The sequence below is a fragment of the Cricetulus griseus genome, chromosome 3 (assembly GCF_003668045.3).
Source record: "Cricetulus griseus strain 17A/GY chromosome 3, alternate assembly CriGri-PICRH-1.0, whole genome shotgun sequence".
Taxonomy (NCBI): Eukaryota; Metazoa; Chordata; class Mammalia; order Rodentia; family Cricetidae; genus Cricetulus; species Cricetulus griseus.
In genome coordinates this window covers 251951587-251977357 of record NC_048596.1, presented here as the reverse complement: position 1 = coordinate 251977357, position 25771 = coordinate 251951587, and the positions used below count along the sequence as shown (strand labels likewise).

The window sequence follows — 25771 nt, the reverse complement described above, 5'->3', positions numbered from 1 at the left end:
AGAGAGACTATGTAACTTGCCTGAGGTCACACAGTTAGAGATGAAGAAACCTGGTACTGGATTCATGATAGCACTTTAATCTCATCACTGCTGACACAAGTAAGTTTAAAGCAGGTTGCTCAGGACAGTGATTCAAAGGCCAACTGCTCAGTTTCTTTGTTCCTTAGGCATCTACCCCACATCGCTGGTTGACATGTTCTGCTCTGAGTCCCAGCTCATACTGTCATGACTGCTCTGTAAAATACGGCCAGCCCTTATATCCCTGGGCTCCACATTTGTGGATTCAACAGGTTCAAGTCATGTGCTACACATTTATACATGCAATAACTGCATCTGTGCTAACCAGGTAGAGCTTGTCTTTGGCATCATTTCTTAAACAGAACAGTATAACAACCTTCATACGGGACTCACACTGCATCCACAAATTGACACATGATAGAAAGTGTGTGAAAAGATGATCATGGTTTACATGCAAATGATATGCTATTTTATATGGTATGGTATCCTGGGAAATTGGGAAGCAAATCTTCCATAGGTACTGAGGAAAGACTGTTAACTCAGTCTCTGTAACATGCACAGTTCTTGGCATTCTGGGAAATTCCAAGAATTCACTGCCTCTACTCATGCCTGGAAACCTGGAGGGCTATACAGAATTGAGAGTCAGCTTGTTACTGTGGGGCACAGAGAGCAGTGCCAGTCTCACACACAGTGCACCTGGCCCCTCTGTGTCCTTAGCTATTTATTGTATTAGGGTTTTCTAGGGGAACAAAACTTATAGAATGAATACAATACACGTATGCATATGCACATGTGCATGCACATACATAACAGGATCACACATATGTGGGGGATGTATTAGAATGGCTTACAGGCTGTGGTCAGCTAGTCCAACAATGGCTGTCTACCATTGGAGGACCTAAGAATCCAGCAGATGTTTAGTTCATGAGTCCGCTGGCTGTCTTGGCTGATCTTCAGTATACACCAGAATCCTGAAGCAGTAGGCTCTAATACCCATAACGGAATGGACTTGCCAGCAAGAACAACTAGGCAAAGAGCAAGCTTCCTTCTTCCATGTCCTTGCTATAGGCTGCTAGCAAAAGATATGGCTCAGATTAAAGCTGTATCTTCCCATCGCCAAAGATTCAGATTAAAAGTGGGTGTTTTCTACTTCAAACAATTTGGTTAAGAAAACATCACTTACAGGTGTCCCTGAGCTGCTTGGGTTTTAGTTCATTCCAGGTGCAGTCAAATTGACCAACAACAGACTCAGAGTCTTCATCACAGTCCCAGGCTTTTAGTATCCTTTCAAAGATGGAGAAGTAGAAGTACAGAGTGAGGAAGCAATGTGTCCTCATCCCAGCTGGGACAATCCGTTCCGATCCAGGCCATTGGTTCCGGTTGCTTTCTGTTCTCCCATTAGTGTTAGTGTCAAAACCAATGATCTAACCCTGAAGCTGAAAGCAGGTAACCTACTCACTGCTAATTAACCACTATTAGCAACATAAAGTACTTATCAGGTCAATGAAAACATTCAGTTCTCCTCCATGGCTCTGTAACTGAGGGCTGGGGTCTAACTGAGTCAGCCATATGTTTATTTTAAACACTGCTCCCTTGACAATTGTCAGTCTCCTGTCTCTGTGCCCAAGGGTGGCTCTGTCCGTTCTCACTCTTCCACGGCTTTCCATCTGCGCTCCCGCCAACTCTAAGGACATATTCACTGTTTTCTGTTCTTCTTTGCAGATGTCAACCCATCACAGCTTCTTAGTACAGGCTCAACTCAAGATCTTTTTCTCCAGAAAGCCTTTGTACCACCCTTGCAGTATTAAGTTTTCAGACAGATGTGAGCAATAAAATTCCTTGACCAAGATCAATGAATGACTCTTCTGTCTTCTCAGAACTTAGTATTTATGCTCTTGTTACAGCAGTCATCTTCATGTGCTGTTAGGGTGATCTGTGAACTGTCCTAGGAGACCTACTGGGTCCCCAGGAAGTCAATCCCAAGCTTTCCTTCAGCACCGTGCTCCATTGTGGATGCATGGCCAGCACTCCATACATGCACGATGCCATTGAATGAAGCAACACGTGAAGAACCAGCCAAGGTCTCCAAAGATGGGGCGCATCCCAAGATATCCTTTCTTTAAATCATCTTGCAGAAAAGTAAAGGTTTGCCCTCCATCCACATGGAGGCTTCTGGGGCCTTTATTCAGAGGACACTTGCAAATTTGACCAATGCTGGTTTTCCCTGTTAGCCTTTGATAGGAAGGGTAATTAGGAGAAATTTTATAGCAGTGCTGTAAACAGAGTGTAAACAGGCCAGAGGAAAGCAAATGTGACAACCATAGGCCTGTTTATTTCCCTTTATTTATGTTCTGTCTTCTGCCTTCAAATTAATTTCTGGATGAGAAGTTTTAGAGGCAGTTGCTGAACTAGCCTGTAATGAAGTATATGGGTGGAGCCAGGGTCTGCTTTCCCTGATGTCGAACTGAACAGTAAAAAATTTAATCAAAATAACAATTAACAAGATTCCCCATGACTCTGAATGCATCGAGAGTCACCAACACTCCATCTTTCAAAGCATCTCATCTCCTTGCTTGAGGTGGCTCAGTTATAGATCTTCAAAGAGGAGGTTTTCCTGGCTCTCTGAGGTTGGTTCCTTCATCAATCCTTCAGTGTGCCCTTGGTTGTTCATAAAGCAACTCAGCACATAGCCAAATCAGGCACTATTCCAAATGGACCATAGCAGTTCTGGAGTCTCCTCTGAGCATAGGAAGCTGCAGTTGTACAGTATGGTCTCCTCTCCAGGATGTCCACTCAACCCATTTGCCACCTTGCAGGAGACGTGGGTGGGCTAGCTGGTCTCAAGGGGCAGTGTAGGTGTCAGTTTCTCTAGAACCTAAAGCAGCAAGCAATAGTATCGGCACAGCCTTGGAACCACCCTTGGAAGGAAAAAAGACTATCTCAAGCCACACACTGGCTATAACAAAATATTTTACCCTGGCTGATATCTAAATATCATAAAATTATTGCCCATTGTTCTGGAGCCTGGGAGTCCAAGATCACAGTAGCAGTAGATCTGATGTCTGAGAAAGTATCTTTCTCTTCTTGTTCTATCCACACATGAAAAAACAAAATCAACCAAACAAGCAAAATCACTGCCCCACTCCCTTGGACCTCTTTGGTAAGGTCATCAATCCCACTTATCAACTAATGATTCCCTAAAGGTCTCATTGTCATCTATGACCTAATGGTAACTGGGCTTTGAGTTTGTAAACTTCATGTATCACTATAACAAAATAGCAGAAGTTATTCACATTAAAAGGAAGAGAGGTTTGTTAGATTTACTGTTTGGAAATTCAGTCCGGATTCAGTGTTGTCTTGCTTTTGAGTCTCTGGTAAAGAAGCTTATTATTTTAGGACTTTGTGGGAGAAGAAAACTGCCTATTTCATGGCTACCAGGAAACAAAGCAAGAGATAGGAAGGGACCAGGGTCCTAACACTGCCTCCAGGGTGTGACCAGGGTCTTAACACTGCCTCCAAGGTATGATCAGGGTCCTAATACTGCCTTCAGGGGCATGGCCCCGATGACTTATAATTTCTTTTCACTATACCCTGCCTTCTAAGGAGTCCACATATCTATTATCTCCATAAGCAGAGGAGCCCCTGGTAGTCAAGACCTGTACATGCGCATTTAAGAGGCACATCTGAGCATAACAAGTTATGAGGGACATGTTTCACAGTGTCCAGACACAGCAGGGTCTGAACTCAGCTCAGATCATGCTGATGAGCTTTGTTCTCCAGTAACTCAGGCCACCTTGGCAGGTCTCAGCTGAAAGCTCTGAACAGACCTCCAGGGCTTGACCTGGCACTGTGTGTGTCTGTGTGTGTGTGTGTTTGTGTGTGTGTGTGTGTGTGTGTGTGTGTGTGTGTGTGTGTGTGTGTAGGGCTTCTGGACACATTCCAGATGAGGCTGCCAAGGAGTTACATCTGAGTGAAAAGTGCTACCATACCCTTAAAATATTCCTGGAACAATCTAAGCCACGTGTTCAATGCAACCAGGCAAATGAAGAGTTCCCTGGGTCCCTAGAGATATTCATTATTTACAGAGGTGCTTCTGAGATTCTAGGCAGATGAGCCCTAACTTCAGAGGACACACTGTTAGGAAGAAAGACTGTAACAGGCCCTTCAACAGGAGTCCCCATGCCTGAGTCAGCACCGCCCATGCAAAGTGCAAACACCGAGTGAAGAACGTTCATTATAGAACACCCAGGCTCATGAAAAGGATGTCTTGTAGAGGCAGGAAAATAATCCCAAGCAAATGTAAACTCATGAGTGAAATGTTTGTATAAGATGAGCTGTGAGTCTGTTACAGCTTCACTTGGCCTAATGGTTAACTACATCAAAAGGGGGAAAAATCATAAATACAGTGTGATTTCATAAGCTTTAAACAAGAGTACATTTTTCATGTCAAGACCATAATGGGTTCTCAGAAGGGAGTTGAAGCTGAGCCCAGAGAGAGACAGCAGAGAGAGCAGGAGGGAGAGGGGAAACAAATGGAAGGTTAAACTGGGTGGAGGAAACTCAAATTTCTTGCAGGTTTCTTGAAAACGTCAGTTCATAGAAAGTGCCCGGAGCTGGCAGTTCTACAAATGAAAGGGGGAAATTAGGAGTTGGATAAGATCAGCAGGGTCTGGAAAAAGAGCAGAGGTCATGATGGGGTTGGGAGGGGCCACCCAGTGCCAGGAAGAGCAATCACTGGGATGTGGAATGCAGCTGTGTGCTCTGTGCTCCCTGTGAAAGGCTGGGGGACAACTCCCGAGTTTCTGAGCTATGACTGTCACAGAGGCATGGGCAAATGAAATGGCTTTTTAAGATGAGCATCAGGAACAGACCACAAGACCCTCTGTGGGTGAGCCCCCCTCAGCCTCTTCATAGGGTTGAGTGCAAATATGTCCTGCTGTTTCAGCTTGTCCTTACAGAATGTGCCTGACCACCCTTCCTTGCAGTAGGACTGAAGAAGCCTGCGATACTGGGTGACAACTTGAAGACTGCCAGAAAAATGGGTAATGTGGACATGTTTCAGGTGACAATTTGCCTGTGTCTCCAGGCATCAACTTTGGTGTAAGTAAATCTATGTGGATGTCAGGCATACTATACAGACCAGGCCAGTAGTTACCACTCATACACTCGGAACTCTTACAGTTGTTATTGATCTCACAGCAGCCTCTCATTGAGCATTTACACAGTCCGTTCTGACAGTGATAGGCACAACCAAATATCTGTATCCATAGGTGATGACTCTGTGGAGCAAAGGTGACCCAGAATCCACAGCACTTGACTCTGCAGTGTCACTATAGGAGTGCTGGGTGTAGAATTAGTGGCATTGGTGCAAAGCTGAAGCCTGCCAAGCAAATGGGTCTGGTGAGTCATGAGGGTGAGCATAAGAGAGCCCTCCAAAATGGGCAGCTCCTTCACCCTTGGGGGAGTTACTGGTGTAGAAGTGCTATACTGAGATAAAAGCTTGTCATTTGCAAAAAGAGCAATGACTCTAGGGCAAATCTGAGAAATACAGTTGAGCTGTATCAACTTTGGGTCATTATAATTCATCAAGTGGATTTGTGTGTGTGTGTGTGTGTGTGTGTGTGTGTGTGTGTGTGTGTGTGTGTGTGTGTACCACTCAACCCAAACCACTTAAAAGAGCCTTTTAAGCACCCGTGCATATATTTGAAGACGGAATGAAATGTCCTTGGTTTTCCCTGGGAAGTGCATGTTCTTCTGGGCTGAGTATTTATTGCATCATAAAGACACAGGTTATAGCTCATTTGCACAGAGTACCAGAAAGCAGGGTTGTTTACAGTGCAGAGAGGTACATAAAAGAGTCACTTGCGTGCTGGACATGTTCCCTAGGGGGACAGCTTTCAGAACTGACAGTGCTGTGCATGCTTCAGAGCCTGTAGCAGTGACCTGGAGCAAACAGGCCTCGAATGTGACAGGCAACATGCAGTCCACCATGAAGCTGATGTCATACTACGTGATAAAAGGGCAGTGACTAATGACCAGCTAAGGAGGAAAGCAACCCACACAGTGCATCTCCCCTGCCCCAGGGCTTCAATACTCTTTTGCCATATCTTTGCCTCTGCTGGGAGCTGGGTCCTTTCAGCTCCCACCCCTGGAAGCAGCATGCTCTTGCAGTGTGTGCAGAACACACTATGTCCAGTGCACCCCAGGAGTCTGTTGATCGTGTGTAGGCAAAGCAAACTGGTGAAATTAGACAAGGATGCCCTCAAGCCCAGGGTGATGCGTGCTGGCAGTGTGTCAAAAGAGAAGTTCCATTTTTCTAGTTATATTTTCACACAAAGCACATTACTGATAGTCATGAATTAAGAAAGATATTGCTTTCCTTTTACCTTCTCCCAGGAAGTTATTTTTCAGTTAAAGCTCTATCTTTAAAACCTACAGAAAACTTGCAAGAATACTGAAGGTTAGCACTTCATGTTATTCAGCTCTAGTTTGCTGCATCAGTACCTCACTGTGCTGGCTGTCCTGCCCATCTGTGACTTGGTTCTTCTTTCATTAAAATTATGTCATATAACTTACAGAGATTATGAATCTTCACCAGTAAGTATTTACTGTATGTCCCCTAATAACTGGAATTTCCGGTATATATTGCAGTGGCATCATTAAATTTAGAAAATTTAACATCAAGAAAATACCACTAGCTTGTTGAAAGTTGTCTCTCAGCACCTGTGAATTACTTATCCACTAATTCAACTAGCCTAAAAAATATTTTATTTGGAAAAATCAATGCCTGTGCTAAACATGTACAGACTTAATCCCAAACAAAGCGATTCAGTAGCGTCATCTAGAGGGGATAGAAAGTATTCAGAAGACTATTTGCAGATCCTATGCAAATACATGCCTGATTTGGGCATTCCTAGATTCCGGTACAAGTGTAGAGGGACAGGGTGGGTGCCCTGGGGGTGGTGTATCACACATTCAGATGTTGCTGTCCCTTAATTGTTCTAAAAGTTTCCCTGTCCAAGATCTTATTTTAGGTTCCACAAGTCCATTTTCTTCTCATGTCCCTTCAGACTCCCCTAATTTAGAGTAACTTGGGCCACCTGGTGTTTTTAGTGCAGTTGAGGGTTCTAAGGTATCCCAGGCCATTGTTTTTGTGCTATGTTTCTTTGCAGGTGTAGCTTTCTAGCCCTGAAGTTCTGCTACAAGGAAGGACCTCTGGTGCATGGCAGATCCCCTTGTCTTTCCTGTGACACATCCCTTTGTTTTATTTCATCCAATGATGATGATAATGGAGACTCTCTTGGGTTCATTCACTGAGTTAAAACCCAACACTGTCATTGTCCGTATGATGCCCAACTTGTCTCGGGTTCCAGCTGTGGCAACCCCTAAAAAATGTCCCCAGATCCCTTTTGCCATGGAGCTCTTCTTCTCTTCTCTATCCCAGAGCTAGAGCCACATTGGATCCATCAGTGAATCTGGAAGATTTTTAGCAAGAAGGAATTGTGTGCCAGCTCACCTATCTTTCCTCGTCACACACTTTCCTACACCCTCATGACCATGAGTCCACTGTCTACTTTAAATGGATGAACTTTTTTAAATCCCACATAAGAAAGAACATAAAGCATTTGTCGTTTGGTGTTTGACTTATTTCACTTAGCACAATTTCCTTCGGTTCCATTCCTATTATTGCAATTGCCAGGGTTTAATTACTTTTATGACAGACTAGCCTTACTAACATTTCAGTGTGTGTGTGTGTGTGTGTGTGTGTGTGTGTGTCTGTCTGTCTGTCTGTCTGTCTGTCTGTCTGTCTGTCTGTGTAAGAGAGAGGGAGGGAGAAACTTGAGCATCCACAGATTTGGTGTGAGTGTGTGTGTGTGTGTGTGTGTGTGTGTGTGTGTGTGTGTGTGTGTGTGTGTATGTGTGTGTCTGTCTGTCTGTCTGTCTGTCTGTCTGTCTGTCACTCTGTCTCTCTGTCTCTCTGTCTAAGAGACAGAGGGAGGGAGAGACTTGAGCAGCGACAGACTTGGTGTGTGTGGGGGTATGTATCAAGGAATCAAACTACCAAAAGATACTGAGAATGACTGGACATCACAGCATTATTTCAGGCACTAAATTTTTTGCCCATGTTGATTTTTTTTATTTTTGATGTCTCATTTTAGAACTATTTCAGGCTTATAAAAGGTTCCCTAAATAGGAAGAAACATTCTTTTTTTGCCTTTCATCAGCCTCCTCCAGATGTTAACACCTACAGATACAGCATGAAGCTCAATGCCAGCTACATTGTTACCATAGCACCATGAACCAATCTGCAGACTTTATTCAAATTGCTCCATTTTTCCAGGCACTGCCTGTGTGGTCCCTAACCCATCCGGGAAACACCTGACTTTCCACTGCTCTACTACTCAGGCTCCTCTGGTCCTGCATAGTTCTCTCTGTCTCTTGTGAAGCGATGTGTGGAATGTCCCCCAGCTTGGGTTTGCCTGATGTTTTGTGGATCACATCAGGAGACACTGTGACCTTAAGAAATCCATTTGCAGACAACGCACACTGTCTGGCTTCCCAGAAGGGAGCCTGGTACTCCTAAGATATGGCTAAGGACTAAAACTGAAGTGAGGCTTGGAGACTGGCACACAAACAAGCTGCTGCAGGCTGAACAACCACAGCCCCCTTCTCTTCATTCCCCGCTCTCCACTTGTGTATATGATCTGAACTTTCCCTGTCATGGATAGTATTTCTGGGCCTTCCTTGTAATCTCAGTTCTCCAAAACTTAAGATGAATGAGTGAAGGAATGAATGCATTATCTTTTTATAGCTGGACAGGCTGCCCAGGTAAGACACTGAGACACTATCTGTGCACTTCTAATTCTGCCATACACCACATATAGTACAGCCTTCCAGTAGGTACTACTCAGGATGGGATAGCCTTGGACTTGTCTTCTCACACCCCTCTACTTTCCACAGTGAGATCTCTCATCAGCATTCCAAACAGGCTCCCCATTGGACCTGATAGAGCACCAATGCCAACTGTGGGCCCAGACAATCCCAGAGGCCCTAATGTGTACCTTCTACTGAGGGTGGGTAGATCTTCTAGAATGTTTCATGGGGGGATTTCAAGAGCCACTTGTGAAAAACACAGATTGTGCTTCTGAATAGGCAAATGAGATTGTTTCAAATTGAAGGGCTTCTGTTCAGAAAAAAAAAAAGAATAAAGACTGAAATGACAACCCATAGCAAAAGAGAAAAGTTTGTAAACTATGTATGGTTGAAGGATTATTAGCCAGAATTTGTATGGAAATCAGGAGCTTAATAATAAATAATCTGATTAAAATAAGCAAAATGTCTGAATGGACATTTTTACGAAACAAGATATACAAGTGTAGACAGACTTTCATTTGGGCCACCAGCTCACAAATAATGTGACAGAAAGTTATTATTATAAAACCTCTTCTACTAGCTCTTATAAAATTAATTAACCCATTGCTATTACCCTACATTATGTCACACACCAGCATCCTGCTTCCTTCGTGTCTCCTCCATGCCTAGATTCTGCTGGCTCTTCCTTTCTCTCCCCAGAAACTCTGCCTATACCTCCTACCTAGCCAATGGCCATTCAGATCTTTATTAAACCAATCACGTAATATATCTCCACACAGTGTACACATATCTCACAACACACAAGTGGCTAAACAGGCACATGAAAAGTTTCCAAGTCACTACTCATCAGAAAACTGCCAAGGAAACCTCATAGCAAGAATGATTATTATCAAAAGATGGACAGTAGCAGAGACTGGTGGATGTGGAGAGTGAGATACTCTTATCCTTGTTGATGGGAATGTAAATTAGTGCGGCCATGGGAGAAAATATTTCAGAGGTGTGTCGGAAACCTAAAAAGAGAGCGACCGTGCAACTAATAATCCCAGTTCAGAACTTTCATCCAAATGAAATGCAATCCATGTAGTGAAGAGACACTTTATGCCTAAGCCATTTCAACCCTGTTTATAGCATTGTTATGTGGGAACAAATGAAGAAGCCCTCAGTGCAGGAATGCATTGCGTTAAAGACTTAATTTTATTTTTTTGTGTTTATGCATTTTTGTCTACATGCTAGTTTGTGCAACACATGTGTGCCCGGTGGCACAGAGGCTAGAAGAGGGTTGTGATCCTATGAAATGAAGCGACAGATATTAAGGAGCACAATGTGGGTACTGAGAACTGACCCCAGGCCCTCTGCAAAAGCAATTAATTGCTCTTAACTTTTGAGACATCCTTTCAGTGCATCAATAAAATGTAAGTGTGTGTGTGTGTGTGTGTGTGTGTGTGTGTGTGTGTGTGTGTGTATGTGTATGTGTGTATGTATGTGTTTTCATGTAGATTATGTACATCCTACCATCTCTAGATGACTTATAATACCTGAAAACTGCTATGTAAATAGTTGAATTGTTGAGAGTAATGACAAGAAAAACTTATATGTGTTCAGTATAGATACAATTCTTTTCCTAATACTCTTTTGACTGAGTTTGGTTGAACATGTTGCTGAGGAACCTGCAGCTTCAAAGTTCTGATGGCAATGGATGATTAGTCAATTCTTTTTAAATGGTTTAACTCTTGAGAATCTATGACCTTGTGAAGGTTAGTTTTTGGCTAAAAGCAGAATCAGCTGAGAGAGCGGCTGCTTGAAGACAGTAAATCAGTGCATCGTAAGGCTTCTAATTTCCTCACTGATGCTTTTGCCATGGTTTAATTTTAGATAAACCTTGTCTCTTACAGAACAGCTGAAGGTGGGGAGTGGGTTGTGTGGCAATGGGAAGAGGTCACTGGGGTTGGATGATGGGGTAACATGGTCCCAGCACAGTTGTTTTACTTTTCTGTTTTAATTCCCCCCTCTTTGTCTCAGGTCTCCTCCTCTGCGTAATCCTAACTTGACACGTGGGATGTCAAGACCCTTTTTCAACAATTATGTCTTACTGTCTCAACCATCTTACACTAAACATAGGAGAGTCATAGAGTGTCTTGGCTTTGTCTCGAAAGTCCCACTTTTCCTGGTATCCTTTTATCCATTTGCCTCATCCCCAACCCTTAGAGTATGCAAGTCAGTCACCAAAGCACAAATGTTGCAGTATAAATTTTCACAAAATCAAGGCACACAGGTAGAGGACAGCAGACTGTCAAGTTGCCTGGCATCCTGTGAGTTGTTTCATTTTGACTTGGAGCATATGTTTTCTTCCACAGCTAGAACACATGGCAGGAGAAGGCAGATGGGAATGCAACTCTTCATGCTTAGAGAGCTTGTTAACATGGGTTATAGGAGGCAAAGTGCTGTGAACTTGGAAGCCACAATCATGTGTGGCCTACAGAACATAGTTTCAGATAATTGTCAAGAACAGAACTTACATGAACCTCAGCACCAGAAGAAGCCATTCTGTTTTGAAAGTGGGCTGAGGCTAGCGCCACAGTACAAAGCCTGAGTCTGAGTTGCTCTGAGCCCTCTTTTAGAGAGGGTTCAGTGAAGCCCTGACTTCCTCAGCAACCCATAGATTATTCAATCACACAATGCACTCTTTGGTTTTCTGTCCAAGTCTCTAGTCTCCAGACCCACTCACTGCTGTCTGGGATTCACAGTGAAGTTTACACTAATGCATTCCTTGGTGGGGTTAATGTGGCAAGCATCAAAGCCATTGCTGGTCTGTTCAACCACCCTGACTCTGAGACACTATGCTAGCATCATTGGCCTACCAGATCAAACTGGAAATCTCTTATGAAAGCAGGATTTCTCCTTTTTGGTGTTTTAATAGGTGTGTGTGTACGAGCATGCTCACACACACACCTGTGAGTTTATATGTACCACATGGATATAAGTACCCTCAGAGGCCAGAGGGCATTGTGTCCCTAGGAACCAGAGTTACAGACCATTGTGAGATGCCTGATATGGTTGCTGGTAACAAACCTGGATCCTCTGCAAGAACAGCGAGTGCTCTTATCTGTTGAGCCATCTTGCCAGCACCATCCTTTCTGATCTTTTGAAATCAGCAGTAGAGACCTCAATGGGTTTAGGTGCTGCTTGTTTTGTCCTCAAAAGAAATCCATATGCTTTCAAAGCTTGAAGTGATCTCTAAACACCAAGATTTGGGGGAATCATGGAGAACCTTCTCAAGGCTCCTTCCTTCTACCCTGAATGTGGGTCTACAGAAAATGCTGAGCAAGAAATGAAATTATGCCAGCTTTGTGTTATGAATACAGTGTGAAGGGAACTTAGAAAGGTCCCATGGTGGATGAGGGATAAACACACCATCAGGCAGGACTTACATAGAAAGTTTATTGGTGGAAGGGATAGGAGGAAGGGAAGGGAGAGGGGAAAAGAGAGAGAGAAACAGAGAAAAGAAACAAAGAGATCTGTCTGCCTCCTCAGAGAAATGGCAGAAAGAGAGATCAGTAGTGGGCAGAGCTTGTCTCTTAAAGGGACCTTTGCACCTGAGTACAGAACCCAGGGTACTGCCTGCCATGTGTGCAGGGGTAAGCACTTTGCCAGGTCCCCAAGGGGCGGGGCCAGGTGTGACTGGATGACAACACCTTGAACAAAACACATCTTTGCTGCCGATCTGCTGTCATTTTGAAGACTTTTTGCATACCCTAGTTTCAGACTTTGAATGGCCCTGTGTGACATGCCGAGCTTATGGGATGGAATTTTCCAATAGTGCTTTCAGATTGCAGTTTATCAAGAGAAACCTTTCTGACAGAAAACAACTCTAGGCTAAGGAATTCTACTATATGGCATCTATAGTGCTGTGGGACAAAGTGCAGTAGGTTAACGTGACACAGAGATCTCTTCTGTTTGGACTTTGCTGTTTTCCAGAAGGACAAGTGTGATTTAGTTTTCTTCGTTGTCAACTTGATGCACCTGGGGAGAGGGAACCTCAGCAGAAAAATTCCTTCCACCAGCTTGGCTTGTGGATATGTCCTTGAGGGTATTTTCTTGATTGCTAATTGATGTAGAGGGCCACAGTGGGCAATACTGTCCCTAGGCAGGTGGGCACTGTATATCGACAGTAGCTGAATGTGAACCTGGGCTCAAACCAGTAAGAAAAATAAGAATGCTTCTGTGGTTTCTGCTTCAAGTTTCTGCCATGCTTGAGTTCCTACCCTGACTTCTCTCAAGGACAAATTGTTATCTGTAAGATGAGACGACTCTGTCCCTCAAGCTGCTTTTGGTCATGGTACATATATTACAGCAATAGAAAGCTATGAAGGGCAGCGAGATCCACTGGGAATGAGGGCACATGTGTTAATCCCACAGGCATGAGGAGAAAGGTCACTGACTCAAATCATGGTCAGATTTTAAAAAGCTTTATTTGTATACACAGTTGTCTGACCCTAAGGTGGGGTTCAAGAGATCAGCCCTGGACATTGAAAAGATAAGGTGTTTATAGCTCAGGAGCAAGGTGTTTCCAAATGAGTGATTTGGCAAGCAAATAAACAGGGGTCATGGAATCAGAACAAAAGTATAACAAGTTGTTCATAAGAACCTCCTGAAACAAAGGCATGGGTGCAACCTCTTGAAACGAAGGCTTGGTTGCCATTTCTGGGAACAGGCAGAATAGAACCATTTGTAGTAAAGATTACCATGGGGGCGGGCATAGTTTAATTTTTGAAAAACAGAGATTTAATCTTAAAAAGAAAGAACCTAGCTTAATTTTGCTACAAGATGGCTTTCGAATTCAAGATGGAGGCAGGCTTTTTATTACATGATGATTGCTTCACAGTGTTCCCTGCCTTTAATGTCAAAGACAAGCCTGACAACTTCCTATTTCTAGCTAACTGACAGTTGACAAAAACAATGGGTTGAGGCATTGCTGCAGTTTAGATGATACACACATGGTGAGAAAGCAGAAGGAGAAACTGGGGAAAGGAGAGCAGCAGCCAGTGGAAAGGGGGGGCACACAACGGTGGAAAGAATGACTAAGACCAAAGTGTAAAGACACTCAGGGATGAAGATGTCACAGTGAAACCCATTGCTTGTATGCTAGCCTAAAGTTTTAATGAAAAGAAAGAATAAAGATTAAGTTATAAAGTTTAATTTATAAGTATTTATAAATACTTTCTTTAATTTTTTTATGCTTTAGTCTGGTATAATGTATCTATTCTTGCTCTGAATTTGGAAAAAAACTTTTCCTGTATAATTAAATATTTAGTGAGTTTGTCTTATATTTATTTCATCTATCTGGAGCTGATTTCTTATGAATGATGTGATGTAGAGATTCACTTGACCATTTAAGTTATCAGCAATATCCATTTTTAAACTTTTCTTGAATTAAAAATGAACTCATGAGGATTGAAGAATCAAAATAATATTAAATGGCATAGTATAATAGTATAAAATAAAAGGTATTTTACCATGCCTGACAACACATCTCCTCTACACACTCAGCAATAATCCCCAATTGTAGACACATGCAGGAAGATGTGAAAATGTATTTATCATTTCCTCTTTGCTCAGCTCCAATGATACCTCCTTTTCCTCTTCCTCCTCCTCTTCCCCTTCTTCCTCTTTTTTCATGTAGACCTTTGTTCTTTTTAAAACGAACACTAGACTTGGATATTGTTAAAAGTTCTGGGAAGAGCAACCTCATTCATTTTGCAGCATTTGGCAACATCCCAAGTGCGAGTCAAGCCATAATTTAGATGTTTCTGTTTTCAACTGTGATGAAATAACAAGGACTGGATTTACTTTTCTACCTTAAGCAATGAGGATTCATGAAGCTGAATGCCGAGATTCAGGAAGCTGGAGAGAGGTTATGAGAAGCTACTGGTGTGAGGAATATGCTCCTTGAGCCAGATGTGATGATACCACACACACAGCAACACTGGGAAACAACTGGAATAGACCAAGACAACAGATCTTAGAACAACCCAGGGACAGTCATACTCACACTGACTGGAGAGCCTCTCACTTGGTGGAACTCTGAAGGTGTTCCAGACCACCTCAGTGTATATAAAATATGAGTGAACTCAAAGCAATGCTGAGGAATGCAATAGTATTCTACAGCAAAGACAAAACACAGCGTTTAAAACAATAAAATTCAATACCAGTCATGCCGAATTCTGAATGTCTAGCTTCCAGTCAGGAATGTGTTTGTTCAGCAGGGTGGTATCACATAGGATACTTAATATACTTAGAATACTTACAAAAATATTTGCCAAAAACAACAAGCTATATACCTAAAATGCTAAACAACTGCCAAAAGAAATTAAAGATGATCGAGACTGACAAAAGAAGAACATGTCAGTAGATCTGAACACTCAACATTGTCAAGAAGGCAACATTAACCACACAGATCTACAGAGTCAGTGTTCTTATCAGAGCTATCCTGGGTTTTGGATTGAAATGATCAAAGTTTATATTCACTTTCAAGGGATCCTGACTAATACCAATTCTAAAACAAACAACAATTCTTAAAATGTAGAACAAAGCAGGAGGAATCACAACTCCAGATTTTAGAACTCTCTACCAAGTTACAGTGATTAGAACAGTGTGGCACTAGCACAGAGCTTACACTCTAGATCAGTGCAGTAGAACTGAGAGCCAAGACATGAATCTGTACATAGGCACTCACAAATGGTTTGATAATAGTTAAACATTTAGTGAAGGCTTGGACCCCAGCTTGGTAGAAGCTTTAAGTGTAGAGTCTTCTGGAAGAGTTTTAGGTCTTTAGGGAAAGAGTTGTCAGTTGCTACTCTTTCATTCCTGCTTCCTGCAAGTCCTGCTGTTTCAAGGAAGAATGCCACACAGAACCCCACCTGCTGTGGAATGCACACGCGCCATTTTAGAGGGTAATGGGGAAAATTTTGGAGAACCCATTCCTGGAAAGTGATGGATGTAGAAGAGTTTGGGGAGGTGGGGAGAATGGTAGCTGGCTTGAATCCTGTTCCTTCAGTGATCATACATGGACATCACTTCAAGGCAGGCAACAAGTGGTATGCTTTTTATATTTTCTCCAGGGAATTTTGAACCGTTGTATGTAGAACACTTGCACAGCTTCTAGCAACATTCGGAGGCCAATGGACATGACACTGAGGCATAGGATGGCAGTGTTTGGCTCTACAGTGATCATTTGACTCTGTTCCATAATCCAAAAAATGAAACAGTCAAAGCCCTGGGCAACACCAACAAGCTATTGTCCACAGATATACTCATATGGTGGAGATGTTGCCTCCATCATGTATGCAGAACACTGACTGTATTCTGATGCTGATAGAAGAAGAATGTATAACCTCAGCTAAGGGCTGTGTTGGCCAAACACCAAAGGCCAACTAATGTCATCTGAAATACTCTCTACATAAGCTGAGTAGATTGCTGTCATTATCATCTGGCCTACAACCCTGTCCACGAACAACATGAATCTATTCAACAGAACAGCTAATTACATCTCATCTTGCAGCCCCAACCGCTCCCAACCAGAGGTTTCCTAAGCTGTGCTGAAGTGCAAATTAGCCTAAGGCTTTGGGGCAGTCACTGAATCATGAGATTTTACTGTTAGAACTTGTCCTGTGTGTTTAAAAACCACCAAAATATTGAATCAAGTAAAGTTACTAGGGAGACCGTAGCTTGGTAAGAAGATCAAGATATGGAGAAGCACTTCAAAAGCTTCGGCTCGTGGTGCCTGGCTCAGATGTGAGAGTTCTGGGAGACTAGGAGGGAAAGTACCAAGCCCTGTGCTTTCCTCCAGGTCACCTGGTTCTGTGCAACACCCCTGTGGGTGGCCTGCGGCATCTGTAGCCAGAGGCAGCTGGGTGGGTTTTCAGGGGTCTTCAGGTGGCACTTTCTCTTTTTACCAACCACCTTCTACAAACTGTTCCCTTTTGTATCAGCCTTTCTTTGTATCCTTTACATATATTCTTTAGGAGGTTTATTTTTGGCTCAAAGTGTGGTTCTCTCTGCATGTGATCTCAGAACTAGCTTTTTAAAAAGTGAACAAGAGACCTAGAGAAATCCTACAGATACATGCAAGAGGCATGCTCCAGGCCCCTCTTGGATAGTCAAATCCTCAGATGTTCAGCTGGGATATTGACATAGACCTAAACACATCCCAGTGTGTGCTTTTATCACCTCTAGACAACTTCTAATGACATTGCTGTGCCCATGCCAGGGAGATAGTTGTTAGGTCGTATTGTGTAGAGAATAATGATAAGCGAAAAGTGACACATATTCTGTGCTGATGCACTTTTTAACAATCCTCCCTGGAGTCCATTTGGGTCCATTGAACCCTAGTGGCCTAGTTTGCTTTCTATTGCTATGCTAAATACCATGACCAAAAGCAACTTGGAGAGGAAACAGTTTATTTCATCTTACTGTTTACTGTCCATTATCCAGCAAAGCCAGACAGGAACCTGGAAGTGGGAACTAAAGCACAGACCATGTTACTTACTGTCTTGCTCTCCAGACTTATTCAGATTGGTTTCTTATACAGGCTGGGACCATCTATCTGCCCAGAGTGGTACCACCCACAGTGGGCTGGGTTCTCCCATATCCATCTTCAATCAAGAAAATGACTCGCTCCCCAGACTTTCCTAAGGGTCAGTCTAATGGAAGCAATTTTTCAACTGGGGCTCCCTCTTCTGAGGTGACTCTAATTTGTGTCAAGGTGACAAAAGCCAATCGAACATTGAAGACACAGATGTTGTAGATACAGAGGGCTGATGCAGCAATGGGAGAAAGGGGGCTCATATTACCTCCTTCCGGTCACGTGTCAAAGTGCACTGTCCACTTCACTCTATAGGCTAAAAGAGAAAATCCTTTTGGATATTTTCCTTGATTGTACAAGTTGTTACGTCACTGTTGTTAATTTTCAACTTGACCGATTCTGAAATTGTCTGGGAGATGGTCTCTGGGCCAGAATCTTGTCTCATGTCTCCCAGGCAAGTGCTCTTTTACACTGAGCTACACCCTCACTCTTGTATCTTCAATTCTAAAAATAATATCAATGCCTGACTTCATTGGTGAGGATTAAAATAATATATAGACAAACCTGAGCACACACCTCATGTGCAAAGTCATGCTTAGGTGTTGACCAGAGTGGACATCTGTACCAGGAGTCACCTGATATGTTTAAAATGAGTCACAAAGGGCTGGGCATTGGTGGCACACGCCTTTAATCCCAGCACTTGGGAGGCAGAGGCAGGCAGATCTTTGTGAGTTCAAGGCCAGCCTGGTCTCCAGAGCGAGTGCCAGGAGGGGCTCCAAAGCTACACAGAGAAACCCTATCTAGAAAATCCAAAAAAAAAAAAAAAAAAAGAGTCACAAAGTATTCAACATGCTCTTTGACATAAGCAAGGCCAGCTTAAGTGGGAGCATTGATTTAGGACACACACTAGACACACCAGGGGACACACTAGGAACCCCTCTGAGGACAGCTTTTGCACTTATCTCAAAGCCAACATCACTTAGTTTTTGTGATACTGTCTACATTTTCCTGCTGTTGCTGTTTTTGACATGCCCAGGCCTGCTCCAGTCTGTATTGTGGGGACTATTTCCCTGCCTTTTCAAAGCTACAGAGGTGTTTGGGTAAGCAACTAAAGCTGTAAGAAGCCATTTCAACAGTAGTGTAAGATCTTGGTGGCGCCCATGAAGCTATTCAGTGGGTCTTTGGAAGAATTCAAGGACCAGTGAGCAATTTCACACACAAAGGGTACTGACTGAGAGACTGGGATGTGAAGGAGGTGTTCCCTTGTTACATTCTCATATAACTTTTCAAAGTATATGAATGTAATAAAAACATACATTATTAAAAATTTAAAATAGGCATTTCACATATGGAGCTGTGAAGAATTTCTTTTGGTGCCAAAAAGCCATAGGAAAAAAATATGAGGTTTGTGATTTGTGAACCTGCTATGCAGGCAACCCTTTTTCAAATTCATATTTTTCAAGAGGTGTTGTAACATTTTTCTCCATAAGAAACACAGGTGGGAAACTCTTCATATACCTCGTCTACAAATTGGAAATTTTCCTTGTTTGAGAATAATGCAGAAAACAGTCAGTAGTACATGTTTGTTTGGTGGGTTTTTTCTTCCTTGAACAACACTGCAGAAAACTTTCTAGAAAAGAATTAGAACATGTGCCAAGAAATTCATCACCACAATGGAGCACAGAACGGCAAGGTTAACCCTAAATTTGTAACTTTTGCTTATTTTAGGACTCAGTTAGAAAATCAATGTGTCTCATTTTCCAATTAGTCAGGAAACACATGCAGTAAACAATTAAGCAAGCTATGAAACTCTGAAGACCAAACAGCCTCTAAGAACTTGAAAGACGCACTGCTTGAATAATCAAGTAACTCTTGAAAGCATTGATATAGGAAAGAATTCCCACACAACCTCCAGGAATTGGTCCAAATGATGAGCTCTTTTCCAGTCTTTCTTGACAGCCTTTATTCCCTAAGTTTCCTATTCCTCTGCTTCAGTTGGAATTCATTAAAGTGCATTAATTTAAACTAATTACCATTTAAGCTGTTGACTCCAAATCTCCTGGATGAAAATGTTGGAATCTCTGAGTCAGCTGAGCTTATTACATAAGTGTGCCCCAAGGATTCACAAGCAGAAAACCTATCTTAGCTTTCAGTAATGCCAACAAACATTCTTTTAGGGCATCATTTTCTATGCTCATTATTTTATCTTTGCCCTTCAATAGTAAGTCTTTTCTTAAGTATTTGGTCAATGTTTTAATTTTTAAAAACATTAATTAATTATTTTTTAAACTTTAAGTTCCAAGTCAGACACATTTAAGTGACATTTGCATAATTTAAAATAAATGCTGGGAAGCATGTGAGCTGCTGCTCTTGGTTATTTACCCTGCACGAACAGCTCATGGTCACATGCCCTTCAGGTACTCTTTACTGGTACCTCACGAAACAGTTTACCCAACTGAGAAAAAATAAAATTTAGATTGTAGCAGGCAAATGTTAACATAACACGAGGGCCTTTTGGTTTTCGTGACTGTGAAGTGCAAAGGCCGTCTGAACAGCTTGCATGTAACTGTGTCTAACTGGGTCCACTTTCTTAATGTCCCTGAATTGCCGTATGCGATTCAGTCTTCAAATGGGAAGCTCTGCAAAGAGCAGGTGTCCTTGGGGAACAGAATCAGATAAGTATGAAGAGAATAATATAACACAGGATAGTTTTGCAGGGCGAAGCAAGTATGCAGTTGTCTTGTGATTTAGCAATCTCATAAGGATTGAACAACAGACATTGGATGGAGTGGTGCGTGCTATAGTCACTGCATTCAGGAGGTTGTAAGAGGAGGAACCCCAGTTGAAAGTCAGTCTGGGATGCATGGTGAAAGCATGTCTAAGAAAACTAAAAGAAAAAAAAAATATGTTCTAAGTGCAACCCAATGACTTTCAGGGAAATTGGAAATCTGCGAAGAAACACAAAAATAGAATACTTTTCTAGGATTTCAAGATAATTGGGACTTCAGTGAAATTAAAAACTGCAAAGAGATCAGTAAGAGCCTAAGGCAGATATTGGAACCCTGAGAAAGGATCAACTTTCAGATGAATATGGTTTCTACTGAGGACGTATCATCCTACCACTATGTTTGAGTGAAGAACCACAAACCAATCCACCAATAACAAGGAGAACATCCCCAAGTATATTTGTGCTGGGATATTTCTGGGTTCTCTTTTCTTTTCCTGTTTTTCCTCTTCTTTTGCTAGTACCATTCCATCTTAGTACTTGTACCAGTGTAGGTTCATTATGGGGTCAGGTGTTGTGCTGGTTAAACTTGTAATGGTCAACTTGACACAATGATGGGAGTCTCGATGAGGAACTATGTAGGTTAGGTTGCCCTATAGGGATGTTTGTGGGGGACTGTCTTGGTTACACTACACAGGCAGCACCTTCCTGTGGATTTGGGTCCTGGACTGTGTAAAAATGGAGCAAGCAGTCATTGGTTCATTCCTTTCTGCTCCTGTTACTGTGACTTCTCAGCTATGTTGAACTGTGACCAGGAATTAGGAGCTAAAATAAGCTGTTTCTCTCCAACGTTGCTTTTGTCAGAATATTTTATTAGAGCAACAGGAAATGAAACTAAACTTAAAGCCTAACTTTGTTTTAAGACTTTATTTAAACTCCACTTTTGGCATATGCTGCTCATATCAGCCAGGATATGGGAGGAGAAAATGTTTTATTCAAGGGGAGGCTACACTAGTTTGTAGCATTCTTAAGAAATAAGTGAAGAACAGACAGTTCTTGTTCATTCTTCCCTTCACTATAAATATCAAAAGAAGATCTATCCAAGTTGAGACCATGGTTCCATCTCTTGCCATACCTCTTTGGAGTTTAGGATCTCATCCACTTCCAAGAGTGTATGGTTGACAGCTGGGAAGTAGAGTTAGGAACATTGATTGGTTACCTGTGTTCACCCTGAGTAGATGACTGAGTCAGGCTACTCATCATACCTGCTCATCTTCTGCCTCAGGCCTTTCTCCAGGCATGCCAGACTCTCCCCAGATTGCTAAGAAGGGCTGTTGTATAAAGATCACAGACTGGACAGTTTCAACAACACAGATGTTAAGTTTCACAGTTTCAGGGCCTAAAATTCAGGATCAAGGCTGGTTTCCCCATGAGGCCTTGTTGCTTGACTTACAGATGGTGTTGTCTCCCTGGGGCATCCCTTTGCATGTGTACTTGTTTCCCCTTTGTGTAGGGACAGCAGTTGGCCTGGTTTAGAGATCATTCTGGTGACAGAGTTTAACTTAGTTACTGTGTTGATGGCAGTCACATTCGTTGGCACCAGGAGTTAAGACTCTTACACATGAATTTTGGGAAGAAACAGTTTATCCCCAAAGATAGTCAATGAATGGTAAAGCCATGGGAAACTTGGACAATGAAAAACAGCCCTAGGAAGCTAGCAACAGAGTTGGCATGTTCATAGCAGTCATGTGTATGAGTCTACTTAGCTGGGACACATGTCTCCAGCTTAACGAAGGGCTATGAGTTGTTTCATGGTTTACATAGCTGGAGGACACTGTAGGATGCCACTCAAGGGTAGACAAGTATGCTCCTAGACTCTCCAGGCAGCCACAAGCTGAGAACAGTTTCTTATTCTCTTCAGACTACAAAGTCTGCAGTCACCTTTGTAGAACATGGCAACTCTGTGTTGAAATTGTTCAGTCTATGATTCTTGTACAACCACTCTCCTTAGCAACCTGGTGTACATTCCTCTAAAAATATAGACTTTTAAACAATCATTTACTTAGCATCTCCAAAAATAGCAGGAATTTGACTGAGGGACACCTAATTCCTTTCGGCATTGATGAGTGTAATTCCTGGAACATGATTTCCTCAAGACAAATCAGATGTCTCTCTGTGGTTTTTCTTCTCCAGAACCTATGCCATGAGTGGGACTGTGTTTTCTAATTTCCAATACTCATTGCCATGTGATGTCAATTAGAAATGAAAATAGAATCTTTCTGTGCATCGCCATGCCCACATTGAACTGTTCAGTGCTTAGTTGGGACATGTGTATGCCTGGGGCATCGTGTGATTGTTTACAAATTATTTTATACATGTCACTCATTTAATTACAATTTATCTGGCTTGTTTTACCCACATGGTTTCTAACTATAAAACCCCTTTAAAGAGTACTGACTTTGGTTGCCCCGAGGAGGAGTTTTCACTATGTGGTAGGATACTAGAATCCCACACAAATTTCCTAATGAAAGTCATATCCTTTTATCAAAACAAGAAAATTGCCTCCCAGTACCTGAGTGTTACCCTCAGTACCATGCCTCTAAATATAGAAAATGTCTTAAGCACCACATTCAATTACCTGATTTTGCTGGACATTCTTTTCTCACAGATCCCACTAATAGTCTGAATAACTGTCTCCGTATGAATTTTTGTAACTCTTTAGAACTGAAGCATATGAGATTGTAGACTGAAGTAGACACTAAACCCAATGAGAAGAGTTTCAGATCTAGTCATTTTGAAATGCCACACAAATGAGGACAGAAAAGACCCTAAAATCTTTTGAAAGAAAACCCAAATGACAGCAGTGGCAATATTAGAAGGAACTCAGGACGGTTAAGAAATGGGAACCTGACTTTGTCCTTCCCACACAGGAATACTGAGAGGTAGACTGCAAAGAAATGATTCTTTTAATCCTCAAGGAAAATTATTCTCATCCTGAAGCTCTATTCCCAGCCAAACTATCAACTTAGTAGGAAAGTAGAGTGTTGGCTCATACTCTTTAAGACAGCAGTGGAAATTACTGGTGCTATGGAGATGTATTCCAGAAGTTAAGGCCAAAAATCCAATGAAGACCAATAGTGACTCAGAAACTGGATTGAGAAAGAATGAAGGAAACCATCCTCAGGAATATGGTGGGTGGAGATTTGCAAATGACTGCTCTGCAGGAGGGATGAGGAACAGGGGACCAGATGGGCAAATCTGGCGCTGGCAGGTGAGGAGTATGCAGGATTCCTTGTTAGCCACTTTCTAGTCTGAAGACTATGACTCGGGAAAGGAAGTAGAGCCATCCATTGTCCTGATGACAGGCATGAGGAAGATGATATACAATTAAGGCCAAATGGAAATACAAAAGCACATTCCTATACAGCACAGTTACTGCTAACAGGTTTCAATGACTATCGCTCATACAGATGTCCCTGATGGGGTCATATCTGTAGAAATCCATGTAAGTTGAAAGCATCATTAAATCCAAGATGTGCTGAATTCATCTCACCCACTGAATATCTGCTAAGCCTCGTGCACCACCACTCCACTCAGAACACCTGCTTTTGCCTGAATTTATACTAGAGTAACCTCCCGTGGTTATTGAATACCTTACGGATGGTGAAGAGCGAATGGTTGTGTGGATATGTGTGATCCCAAGGTTGGAAGCTGGAAGGTGAGTAACTCTAAGTATGGAGGGCTGACCATAGAAAGACTCGTAAGAAGCTGGCGCCCTGATAGTGCGGTTGAAGAAAACTCTGCGCACTATCACACTCTCCACATATTTGTTGCTTTAGACTATTTTTACTTGGAGCTACGACAACAAAAATGTATTCTTAAAAATGTAAGAATAAGAAATAAAAGAGAGGTGGAATATCCAAAATAGAGAAGTGGTTGGTATATTTCTCATAAGACACCAACTTGACTCATGTGCCCCAGAGACCAGCTGGGATCAGGTCCCAGCAGCTGGATCTCAAGAAGTTAGATTCTCCATGGTGTGGGGTATGAGGAGACAAAGTTGAGCTGTAGGAAACAATCCTTTAAAACATAATAGACCAAAGCTACACAGAGAAACCCTGTCTCAAAAAACCAAAAAAAAAAGAGTAATAGAAAGATTAACAATGAAATACAGAGCAGAATAAATGAATTAACTGACACTCCTCTGGAAGCTGAAAGCCTTTGCTAGGCACCAGCATTGAAAAATAGTAAACATAAGACAAACCCTGACAGAGTAGCTGTTGCAAAGGAAGGGCAGGTTTACAGCACTTGCTACTCACCCATCTTCCCAGAATCCTCCTCAATACTGTGTTCTTTTCCTCATGTCTTGAACCTTGTTTGCAGTTTTTAAGATCATGCTTTTATTCTGAAAAGAAATCCTTAGCATCAAGGTCTTCTTTCATCACACCAATGTTCTCTTTCTTGGTGGTGCTGGGGATTGAACTTGGGTCTCTCATATGTTAAGCAATGCTACACCCCTAGCTCAGATCCAATATCTTAAGGAAATGCTGGTGAAAATACGGCGCATATGCCTTCAACAGGTTGGCTGGACAGGTTTCTCGGAGAAACAGCCTACAAGGGATGAGGGTAGCAGGGAAAAATCTCACGAGACTTCTGAGAACAAGTTGAGAAAGGAGTTGGGGGTTTCATTTTATGGAATTCCACACAGACAGATAAAAGTCTCCTCAGATTTGGTCTTGGACAGAGATTTTTGTGTGATGTGATTCATACCTTCCCTAAGGAAGTTATAATTCCTGGCCAAATGTGTAAGCCGCTGACAAAGTTCAATGGAATGAAAATCCCTGCCGGGACCTGAATTCTTATCTCTCCCTCTGTCGGGAACATCATGATGTCTCACCAAATGGCCTTTCCTTACAGTCAGCAGCAAGTGGTGTATAACCCTTCCTTGTCTCAAAAGTGTTCTGATGTTAAATTGAATTAAGTTTGACCTAAATCTTTTTCCGTACTTTGATGATTATACTTGGTCCGAAGTTCCCTCTGTACATAGTGAACCAGACTCGAACTTGGTCCATAAACACTCTATAATCTAACCCAAAACTTGTACCTAAGCATGGAGTCCCAGCCAGTCATAACAACCAAACCCAAAGCCAATTCTAGCCTTACAGCTGCTAGATGATAACCAAGCATGGCCAATGCTGGGCTGTGCCACCAAGAAATCTCTGTCACTGTCTATTTTCCAGCCATATATAAATATCTCAGCAGTTGGGGTGGTACATTTTGGATAATGTTTGGCCTAGAATGTTATGATTCTAAACCATGTTCTTGCTCAAATAATTTTTTAAAAAATTAACAGATCTCTTGATGTTTTTATTCTTTGTTTTGTATCATTTTCTTTTTTGTTTGTTTTTAATTCAACTAAGAGTTAGTTAATATATAGGAAACTTATTACAGGTCTTTCTCCTTAGAGAAAACTGGAAAGAAAAATTTGATACATAGGTATCACTAAGTATTATGACCATTTTAAAGCAATATTATTGGCTAATTTCTTTGTTTCTGGTGTAAAACAACTGGGT

At 42.1% G+C, this 25771-nt stretch overlaps 1 long non-coding RNA gene across 1 annotated transcript in view; it reads right to left on the bottom strand.

Annotated features, from left to right (window-relative positions):
- The window catches only part of LOC107979406, a 32698-nt gene extending 7718 nt beyond the window's left edge, over positions 1 to 24980 (bottom strand). The window contains exon 1 of the long non-coding RNA XR_003484104.2: positions 24518 to 24980. This is a non-coding gene — a long non-coding RNA (uncharacterized LOC107979406). The remainder of the gene's footprint in view (positions 1 to 24517) is intronic.
- Positions 24981 to 25771: the final 791 nt, after the last annotated feature.